At 45.8% G+C, this 9,485-nt stretch overlaps 1 pseudogene across 1 annotated transcript; it reads left to right on the top strand.

Annotated features, from left to right (window-relative positions):
• The first annotated feature begins 6,385 nt into the window (after positions 1-6,385).
• Positions 6,386-8,010, top strand: LOC105541305 (annotated as a pseudogene). Its single transcript, XR_001006325.1, has one exon. The product of XR_001006325.1 is annotated as a putative elongation factor 1-alpha-like 3 (transcript).
• Positions 8,011-9,485: the final 1,475 nt, after the last annotated feature.

Genomic DNA, 9,485 nt, shown 5'->3' with positions numbered 1-9,485 from the left:
AAAAGAAAAGAAAAGAAAAAATCACCAAGAGTGACCAGAAACCTTTGGAAGCCACCTAAGAAACTGACAAAGATGGTTCAGTCCATCCCATGGAAGGCAGTAAGACCATTGCAGGGTTGAGCCCATTAAGCTCAGACTACTCAGTAAACCAGTGGCAGTGGCAGGCAGGAGGCAGAGCAGGAACTCCCCACTGGGAGACAGGATGCCAGTGTTTTTTCCTGAGTTAAACATGTATCCATTGGAGAGTGCAGTAAGTGGCCTTTCAGGCTATGAATGTGCCTGGTGGGGCATGGGAAGCTGTGCTACAAAACAGGATCCGTCAGTCAGCTTCAACTGGGTTCAGTGGGAGGGGACAGACATAGACCTGGTCAGGGCCGGGGGAGGTGGAAGGGAGGCTGGAGGCTGGACTTGACTTTGGAGGTGGGGCTCAGACACTGGACCAAATTGAGGACTAGCTAAAACAGGGAAACAGGGACGGAGCTTAAGCGGCTTCCTATAGAACACGTCCATCAGTGTCCCCTGAGAGTTTACCATTGTCATGGTAACACCTGGTAATTACCACCCTTTTCCTAAAACTTTGGGCATTAACTGCCCCTTAATCTGTATGTAATTAAAAATAGATATAAATATGAATGCAAAACTGCCCTAAGCTGCTACTCTTAGCACATCGCTATGGGGTAGCCCTGCTCTGCAAGGGCAATCATGGAGCTGTCGCACTGCCGGAACTATAACACCACCGCTTCCATAAAGCCATTTTCTTGTACCACTGGGTAGCCTTTAAATTCTTTCCTGGGTGAGCTGGGTGCAGTGGCTCACACCTGTAATCCCAGCACTTTAGGAGGCTGAGGCAGGCAGAGCATTTGTGATCAGGAGTTCGAGACCAGCCTGGGCAACATGGTGAAACCCAGTATCTACCAAAAAATACAAAATTTAGCCAGGCGTAGTGGCCCGCACCTGTAATCCCAGCTACTCAGGAGGCTGAGGCAGGAGAATTGCTTGAACCCAGGAGGCAGAGGTTGTAGTGAGCCAAAATTACACCACTGCCCTCCAGTCTGGGTGACAGAGTGACTCACCATCTCAAAAAAATAAAATAAAAATTTAAAAATTAAATAAATAAATTATTTCCTGGGCAAAGCCAAGAAACTTCCCAGGCTAAGCCCCAATTTAGGGCTCATCTGTCCTACATCAGAAGGGGGGCAAAGACCAGACAGGGAGAGCAAGAAGGCTGGGAGTCTACAAAATTAGTTGCAGGACTCTTCCAAAAAAAGGAAGCAGAGCATCGAAAAAAGCTGAAAGACACCTGAAAGAAAAGTGAGGCCACTGTTCCTGGGAATTGCAAGTGGGAGATAGAGGTTTTTATTGTGGGGTTACAGTGTGAGAAGGTGCTCAACTTTTGACCTTCCTCTCTGAGGACATGACTCTTCTGGTTTAGAAAACAACAGTAAAAAGTCCCCAAGAGATACTGATGGTTGCGGTTCCCAAAACTTCGTTAACATCTGTGGGAAGCCTTCTGACTTTCCTCTGAGGCCAGTTCTGAAAAGCCATTCATACGGAGGCAAGTCAAACTATCAAAGCAGCGGCCTGTGTTCTGGGAAAAGGATGCTGGGATCACATTCCAGAGAAAAGATGGGATAGAAGGAATGAAAGCTGATCAACGTGACTGGATGTGGTGGCTCACTCCTGTAATCCCAGCACTTTGGAAGGCTGAGGTGGGCAGATCACCTGAGGTCAGGAGCTCGAGACCAGCCTGGCCAACATGGTGAAACCCCGTCTCTACTAAAAATACAAAAATTTGCCGGGCAAGGTGGCATGTCCCTGTAGTCCCAGCTATTCGGGAGGCTGAGGCAGGAGAATCGCTTGAACCTGGGAAGCTGAGGTTGTGAGGTTGCAAGGTTACAGTGAGCTGAGATTGCAGCACTGCACTCCAGCCTGGGCAACAAGAGAGAAACTCCGTCTCCATAAAAAGAAGAAAGCTGATCAACACTGGTAGAAGTGGGGAAGTGCAAAGCTCACTTCCCATGGGAGCCAGGGTGGAACTAGCAGAGAGAAAATGTTGCAAAAGAGGAAATGGGATACAGAAATATTTTTTAAGGAGAGGGTGCTTTCAGTGGATTTAGAAGAATATAGTGGCTGCATGTGGTGGCTCATGCCTGTAATGCCAGCATTTTGGGAGTCTGAGGCAGGTAGGTAACTTGAGCCCAGAAGTTCCAGACCAGCTTGGGCAACATGGCTAAACCCTGTCTCTACTAAAAATACAAAAATTAGCTGGGTGTGGTGGCACATACCTGTAGTCTCAGCTGAGGTAGGAGGATCACCTGAACCTTGGGAGGTTGAGGCTGCAGTGAGCCATGATCAGGTCACTGCACTCCAGCCTGAGTGAAAAAGTGAGACCCTTTCTCAAAAAAAATTAAAATTAAAAGAAGAGTACAGTGAGATAACCCAATCAATCATCCCCTGTTGCAGATCCCCCAGTCTCGGGGTCAAATCGCGATTGGCACTAATCATGATACTCTCGACCCCCTTTACTGGTGACTGGTCTCAAGATGGAAATGTGACCCAGTTCCAGCCAACAAAAAGAAAGAAGTCTGCTGGGGGCCTCTGGGACAGATTTTCCTCTATCTCATAAAAAAAAAAAAAAAAAATAGATGCATAAGGAGCTGCTCTCCCACTTCTGATCTGGAACTTTCTATGGAAGAATGTGATACTTGGAGCTACAGCAGCCATATTGGGGCCATGAGGTTACAAACTTGAGGAAGAAGACAAACAAGCTAAGGACAGCAGAGCAGCAGGATGTAAAGGGCCTGCGTCCTTGACCCTGTTGAGGTGGGACCACCAACCTCCAAAATCACTGTAGTAAATGTTGACTCACTATTGGCCAGATACCCTCTAACTTACAGGTGAACACAGTAGATCAGCCTATATGCTACTAGAACATACCCAATGACATCTTCTCTCGTGTTAAAATATTTTAACGTCCTGGGGTTTCTAAACTCTGCCTATTTGCCTTATAGAAGCTATGTGATGTTAGCGTTTGCCTTATCTGTTAAGGCTGAACTCAGATGTCTTATTGTTCTAAACACTAGCTCTAGCACCAAGATGTCTGGGCTTTCCTCATTCAGAAGGAGGCTTTTGAGAGCTGACTGGCTGGGGCTGCACAAACATAGCTTTCCAGGACAAAAAAAAAAAAAAAAAAAAAAATGCTAGATGGGATCTTTTTAAGATAAAATGTTCATCTGACTGACAATCTCAATTGCAAGCCTGCACTTTTATTAATAAAAATTCCCATACTTGAGCAGATCACCTGAGGTCAGGAGATCGAGACCAGCCTGGCCAACATGGCAAAACCCTGTCTCTACTAAAAATACAAAAATGAGCTGAGTGTGGGGGCACACGCCTGTAATCCCAGCTACTTGGGAGGCTGAAGCAGGAGAATTGCTTGAATCCAGGAGATGGAGGTTGCAGTGAGCCGAGATCATGCCACTGCCTTCCAGCCTGGGCAACAGAGCGAGACTCTGTTTCAAAAAATCAAAAACAAAAACAAAAAAAATCTCATACTTATTATGGGCTCTTGGATGCCATGGAAACAAGAGAGGGCTGAAAGAGTAGGATGCGGACCATGAGCAATGTTATCCTGTGGAAAAGTACTTGTCTCTGTTCAGTGTTCTTGGGCACAGGAGAGCTACCCAGTCCTTGTGCCTGTGGAGTCACTTGAACACACACAATGCCCACATGAGGATGGGGATATGTGGTCCTGGATGCCTAATTTACTACTTACAATTAATGCACACAATTAGACGATTCCCTTTTCCCTCCCCTCCCCTTTTTTTTTTTTTTTTTTTTTTTTTTTTTTTTTTTTTTTTTTTTTTTTTTTCTGTGACAGAGTCTGGCTCTGTCACCCAGGCTGGAGTGCAGTTACGTGATCATGGCTCACTGCAGCCTCAACTTCTCAGGCTCAAGCAATCCTCCCACCTCAGCCTCCCAAGTAGCTGGCTGGAACTATAGGTACATGCCACCATGCCTGGCTAATAAAAAAACAATTTGTAGAGATGGGGTCTTGCTATGTGGCCCAGACTGGTCTCGAACTTCTGGGCTCAAGGGATCCTCCCACCTTGGCCTCCCAAAGTGCTGGCGTGAAAGGCGTGAGCCTAGCTTTGATAATTTCCAGTGGTTCTCTATGCTTAGAGCATTACTCTCATCTTTTTTTTTTTTTAACAGTCTAGAATGCTCTCTTAAAACCTCCATAAAAATAACTCCTTGTTTGTGAGTCCTTTGGTGAACAATCCAATGACTTGTAGGAACACTGCCAGGCATCCCCAGCCAGTGCAGGCCAGCAGACTGCTTCTGTAGCGCACGTTTGCTGGTCTGCTCGTTCACTCTGCAGTGAACGCTTCTGCTCACAGCTTTTCCAGCTAACCTTCTTTTGATTCACAGTGTGGCCTCTGACAAAAAGCAGACCAGTAGTTGCCAGGGACTGCGGATGGGAGAGAGGAGGGTGTTGCCTGGGAAGGTATCAGAGCGACATTTTCAGGTGATGGAAATGTTAGATTACTTGATTGCAGTGGGGGTCACACAAGAAGTCAAAACTTATTGAACTCTCTCCTTGCAATGGATGCATTTTATGGTGTGTCAATGAAGCCTCAATAATGTTTTTAAAAGCCGGTGTCACCTCACCTCCTGGCTTGTAGTGTTTGTGTACCTAATATAAATCTTGCTAAGTTTCCTTCAGCCAAGCGGGTCTCTGCTTCTGCTGGGCTGCTCTGCAGAGGCTGTGACTGCTGGATGATAACCCAGGTTACATAAAAGTGTAGAAACCATGTGCAAACAAATGCTACATGGCAACCAGCTTTTATCTTGGTGCTGGAGATCTGCAGGGCGTGGTGGAAAGGGTGGCAACTGGACAGTGCAATGGTTCATTTTACCTCCTGTCACCGCGTGGGGCTGTAGGGGCAGCTCTGTCATACTTTCCAATTTTCCAAGCTGAAAATCCAGTTGTTATTGCTGGTTTTGAAATCTTACATTTTTTTTTTTAAACTGATAACAAATTGAAAACGTTTAAGTATTTGTGTGGGGAAAGTGAATCAGGCCTGAGGGTTGCGGACTGCCTTCTAGGTTTCCGGCCTGTGACCTCTGCAGCAGCCGAGGTGGAAGAGGGCTCAGAGGTCGGGAGGGAAGGGGAAGGAGCATGAGGAAGTGTGATTCTGCAGTAAGCACAGCCCATACTTTTACTCAGAACCCAAGACAGGCAGTTGACGAGACCTGCTGACCTTCTGAAGACGTTCTTCCTCGTCCCTCGTTCTTATTTTGCGGTCCCTCCCTGCCCCTACAGCTGTTCTCTGAAAGCTGTCTCCCTCATCCACAAAAAGATCTTGGAGGCCACAGACCAGGCAGGGAGGGAAGCTCCGAGGACTGATGCTGGCTCTCCCTCCTTCCCCTCCCAACTCCCCCTCCCAGCTGGCACTGAAGGCAGGTGTTCCTCAGGCTCGGATCCCGCCCACCTTTGCTCGTTTTCTCTCTCCTCTCTGCAAGCATTCTAATCCATCACAATGGCTGTAAACATCCGTGACTCCCACATTTCCATCGCCAGCACCAGACTCTTGTGTATCCACCTGTATACAGAGATGTCTCAACTTCTAGACTTTTAAGAGCAAACCTAACTCCTTACTTCCTCCCCCTAATCTGGCCCCACCACCCAGCCTACTCCACCTCTATAAATGGCAACACCACCCACAGTCTGCCCACACCAGAAACCCAGATGTCATTCATTCATTCTTTCTTTCCTTCCCTTTTTTTTTTTTTTTTTTTTTTGAGACAGAGTCACTCTGTTGCCCAGTCTGGAGTTCAGTGGCGCGATCTCGGCTCACTACAACCTCCACCTCCTGTGTTCAAGTGATTTTCCTGCCTCAGCCTCCTGAGTAGCTCTGATTACAGGCATGCACCACCATGACTGGCTAACTTTTGTATTTTTAGTAGAGATGGGATTTCACCACGTTATCCAGGCTGGTCTTGAACTCCTGGGCTAAAGCAATCTGCCTGCCTCAGCCTCCCAAAGTGCTGGGATTACAGGCGTGAGCCACCATGCCCAGCCCTTTCTTTCTTTTTTTAGAGATTTGATTCTTTTTTTAATTTTTAAAATGATCACACAATAAAATGAACATTTTCAGGAAAAGGTGTACAGTTCTGTGAATCAAACAGACAGATTCCCGTAACCAGCAACAAAATCAAGATAAAGACCAATGATAGTCACACCTTCCTTTCACCCCTAGCCACTATGAAACACAGATGTGCTATCACTAGGGTTTTATCTTCTCAGGAATGTCACATAGCTTTTCGCAACAGGTTTGCCACCAGAACACAGGTGTCATGAAAACTGCCCCTAAAAGCCAAAATGGGAAAGGAGAAGACTTATGTCAACATTGTCATCAGTGGACAAGCAGATTTGGGCAAGTCCGCCCCTACTGGCCATCTGATCTACAAATGTGGTGGCATCAACAAAAGAAGCATTAAAAAATTTGAGAAGGAGGCTGCTGAGATGGGAAAGGGCTCCTTCAAGTATGCCTGGGTCTTGGATAAACTGAAAGTTGAGCGTGAATGTGGTATCACCATTGACATCTCCTTGTAGAAATTTGAGGCCAGCAAGTACTGCATGACTATCATTGACGCCGCAGGACACAGAGGCTTCATCAAAAACATGATTACAGGGACATCTCAGGCTGACTCTGCTGTCTTGGTTGTTGCTGCTGGTGTTGGTGAATTTGAAGCTGGTGTCTCCAAGAATCGGCAGACCCGAGAGCATGCCCTTCTGGCTTACACACTGGCTGTGAAACAACTAATCATTGGTGTTAACAAGATGGATTTCATTGAGCCACCCCACAGCCAGAAGAGATATGAGGAAATTGTTAAGGAAGTCAGCAGTACATTAAGAAAATTGGCTACAATCCCGACACAGTAGCATTTGTGCCAATTTCTGGTTGGAATGGTGACAGCATGTTGGAGCCAACTGCTAACATGCCTTGGTTCAAGGGATGGAAAGTCACCCGTAAGGATGGCAATGCCAGTGGAACCACGCTGCCTAAGGCTCTGGACTGCATCCTACCACCAACTTGTCCAAGTGACAAGCCCTGCTTCTCCAGGATGTCTACAAAATTGGTGGTGTTGGTACTGTTCCTGATGGCCGAGTGGAGACCGTTGTTCTCAAACCTGGTATGGTGGTCGCCTTTGCTCCAGTCAACTCTACAACTGAAGTAAAATCTGTCGAAATGCACCATGAAGCTTTGAGTGAAGCTTTTTCTGGGGACAATGTGGGCTTCCATGTCAAGAACATGTCTGTCAAGGATGTTCGTCATGGTAACAATGGAAGCAGCTGGATTCACTGCTCAGGTGATCTATCCTGAACCATCCAGGCCAAGTCAGTGCTGGCTATGCCCCTGTACTGGATTGCCACATGGCTCACATTGCATGCAAGTTTGCTGAGCTGAAGGGAAAGATTGATCGCTATTCTGGTAAAAAGCTGGAAGACGGCCCTAAATTCTTGAAATCTGGTGATGTTGCCATCATTGATATGGTGCTTGGCAAGCCCATGTGTATTAAGAGCTTCTCAGACTATCCACCTCTGGGTTGCTTTGCTGTTCGTGATATGAGACAGACAGTTGTTGTGGGTGTCATCAAAGCAGTGGACAAGAAGGCAGCTGGAGCTGGCAAGGTCACCAAGTCTCCCCAGAAAGCTCAGAAGGCTAAATGAATATTATCCCTAATACCTGCCACCCTGGTATTAATCAGTGCTGGAAGAATGGTCTTAGAACTGTTTGTTTCAGTTGGCCATTTAAGTTTCATATTAAAAGACTGGTTAATGATAACAATGCATCGTAAAACTTTCAGTTCAAGGAAAGGATAATATTATGTGGACCACTTTGGTTTTCTTTTTTGCGTGTGGCAGTTTTAATTTATTAGTGTTTAAAATCAGTGCTTTTTAATGGAAACAACTTGACCAAAAATGTGTCACAGAATTTTGAGACCCATTAAAAAAGTTTAATGAGGAAAAAAAAAAAAAAAGAATGTCACATAAACAGAATCCTACAGTGTGTAACCTTTTGAACTGGCATTTATTTATTCATTTATTTATTTATGTATTTTGAGACAGAATCTCACTGCAATGCCCAGGCTGGAGTGCAATGGTGTGATCTCAGCTCACTGCAACCTCTGCCTCCCGGTTTCAAGCAATTCTCCTGCCTCAGCCTCCCGAGTAACTGGGATTATAGGCATGTGCCATCATGCCAGGCTAATTTTTGTATTTTTAGTAGAGACAGGGTTTCACTATGTTGGCCAGGCTGGTCTCAAACTCCTGACCTCAGGTGATATGCTCACCTTGGCCTCCCAAAGTGCTGGGATTACAGGCATGAGCCACTGCACCTGGCTAGCTGGCTTTTTTCGTTCAGCACAATGTCACTGAGCTTCATCCATGCCACCACGCCTGGCTAATTTTTAAACTTTTTGTAGAGACAGGATGTCACTATGTTGCAAAGGCTGATCTCAAACTCTTAGGCTCAACTGATCCTCCCATCTCAGCCTCCCAAAGTACTGTAATTACAAGAATGAGCCACCACACTCAACCTCCTATTTAGCCAGGCATGGTGGCATGCACTTGTAGTCCCAGATATACAGGAGACTGAGGTGGGAGGTGTGTGTCTATGTGTGTGTCTCTATGTACATGTGTGTGTGTTTCTGTGTGTCTGTGTGTGTTTGTGTGTGTTTGTGTGTGTGTGTGTGCATGTCTGCGTGTGTGTATAAAGAGATTTATTTAAGGAATTGGCTTATGTGATTGTGAAGTCTTGATGAGCCCAAAATCTGATGGAGGAAGCTGGCTGACTCGAGGCTCAGGAAGAAGTTATGGTTTGAGTCTAAAGAGAGCCTAATGGTGAGCCAGGGAGACCCACTGCTACAGACGAAGTCTGAATCCAGTGTGTAGGAGAATTCTCTTTTGCATGTGGAGGTCAGCCTTTTGTGCTGTTAAGGACTTCAGTGACTGGAAGAGGCCCCCACGTTTTGGAGGGCAATCTGCTTTGCTCAGAGTCCACCAATTTAAATGTCAGTCTCATCCAAAAACACCGTCACAGAAACACCCAGAATCATGTTTCACCAAATATCTGGGCACTGTGGCTTAGCCAAGCCAACACATAAACTTAACCATCATACTCTGTATTATTTTCATATTAATCTCCCAGATTAAAAATGAGATAGACAATATTTGCATATTGTGTAGAGTCATTTGTGTTTCTCCCAATACTTGCTTTGTTCTTATTTGACTTACAGGAGTTCTTTGAATATTGGCTGACAAACCCCATATCAGGTATGTAAGTAGAAGCATAGTGGCCTTTTACTTTGTTGATTGTAATGTTTTTCTTTTTTCTTTTTTTTTTGAGATGGAGTCTCGCTCTGTCACCCAGGCTGGAGTGCAGTGGCACGATCTCCACTCACTGCAAGCTCTGCCT

Source organism: Mandrillus leucophaeus, unplaced genomic scaffold, assembly GCF_000951045.1.
Source record: "Mandrillus leucophaeus isolate KB7577 unplaced genomic scaffold, Mleu.le_1.0 Scaffold238, whole genome shotgun sequence".
In the NCBI taxonomy this organism is placed as follows: Eukaryota; Metazoa; Chordata; class Mammalia; order Primates; family Cercopithecidae; genus Mandrillus; species Mandrillus leucophaeus.
Note: the sequence above shows the minus strand (reverse complement) of the source record. Positions and strands in the feature narration are given on the sequence as shown.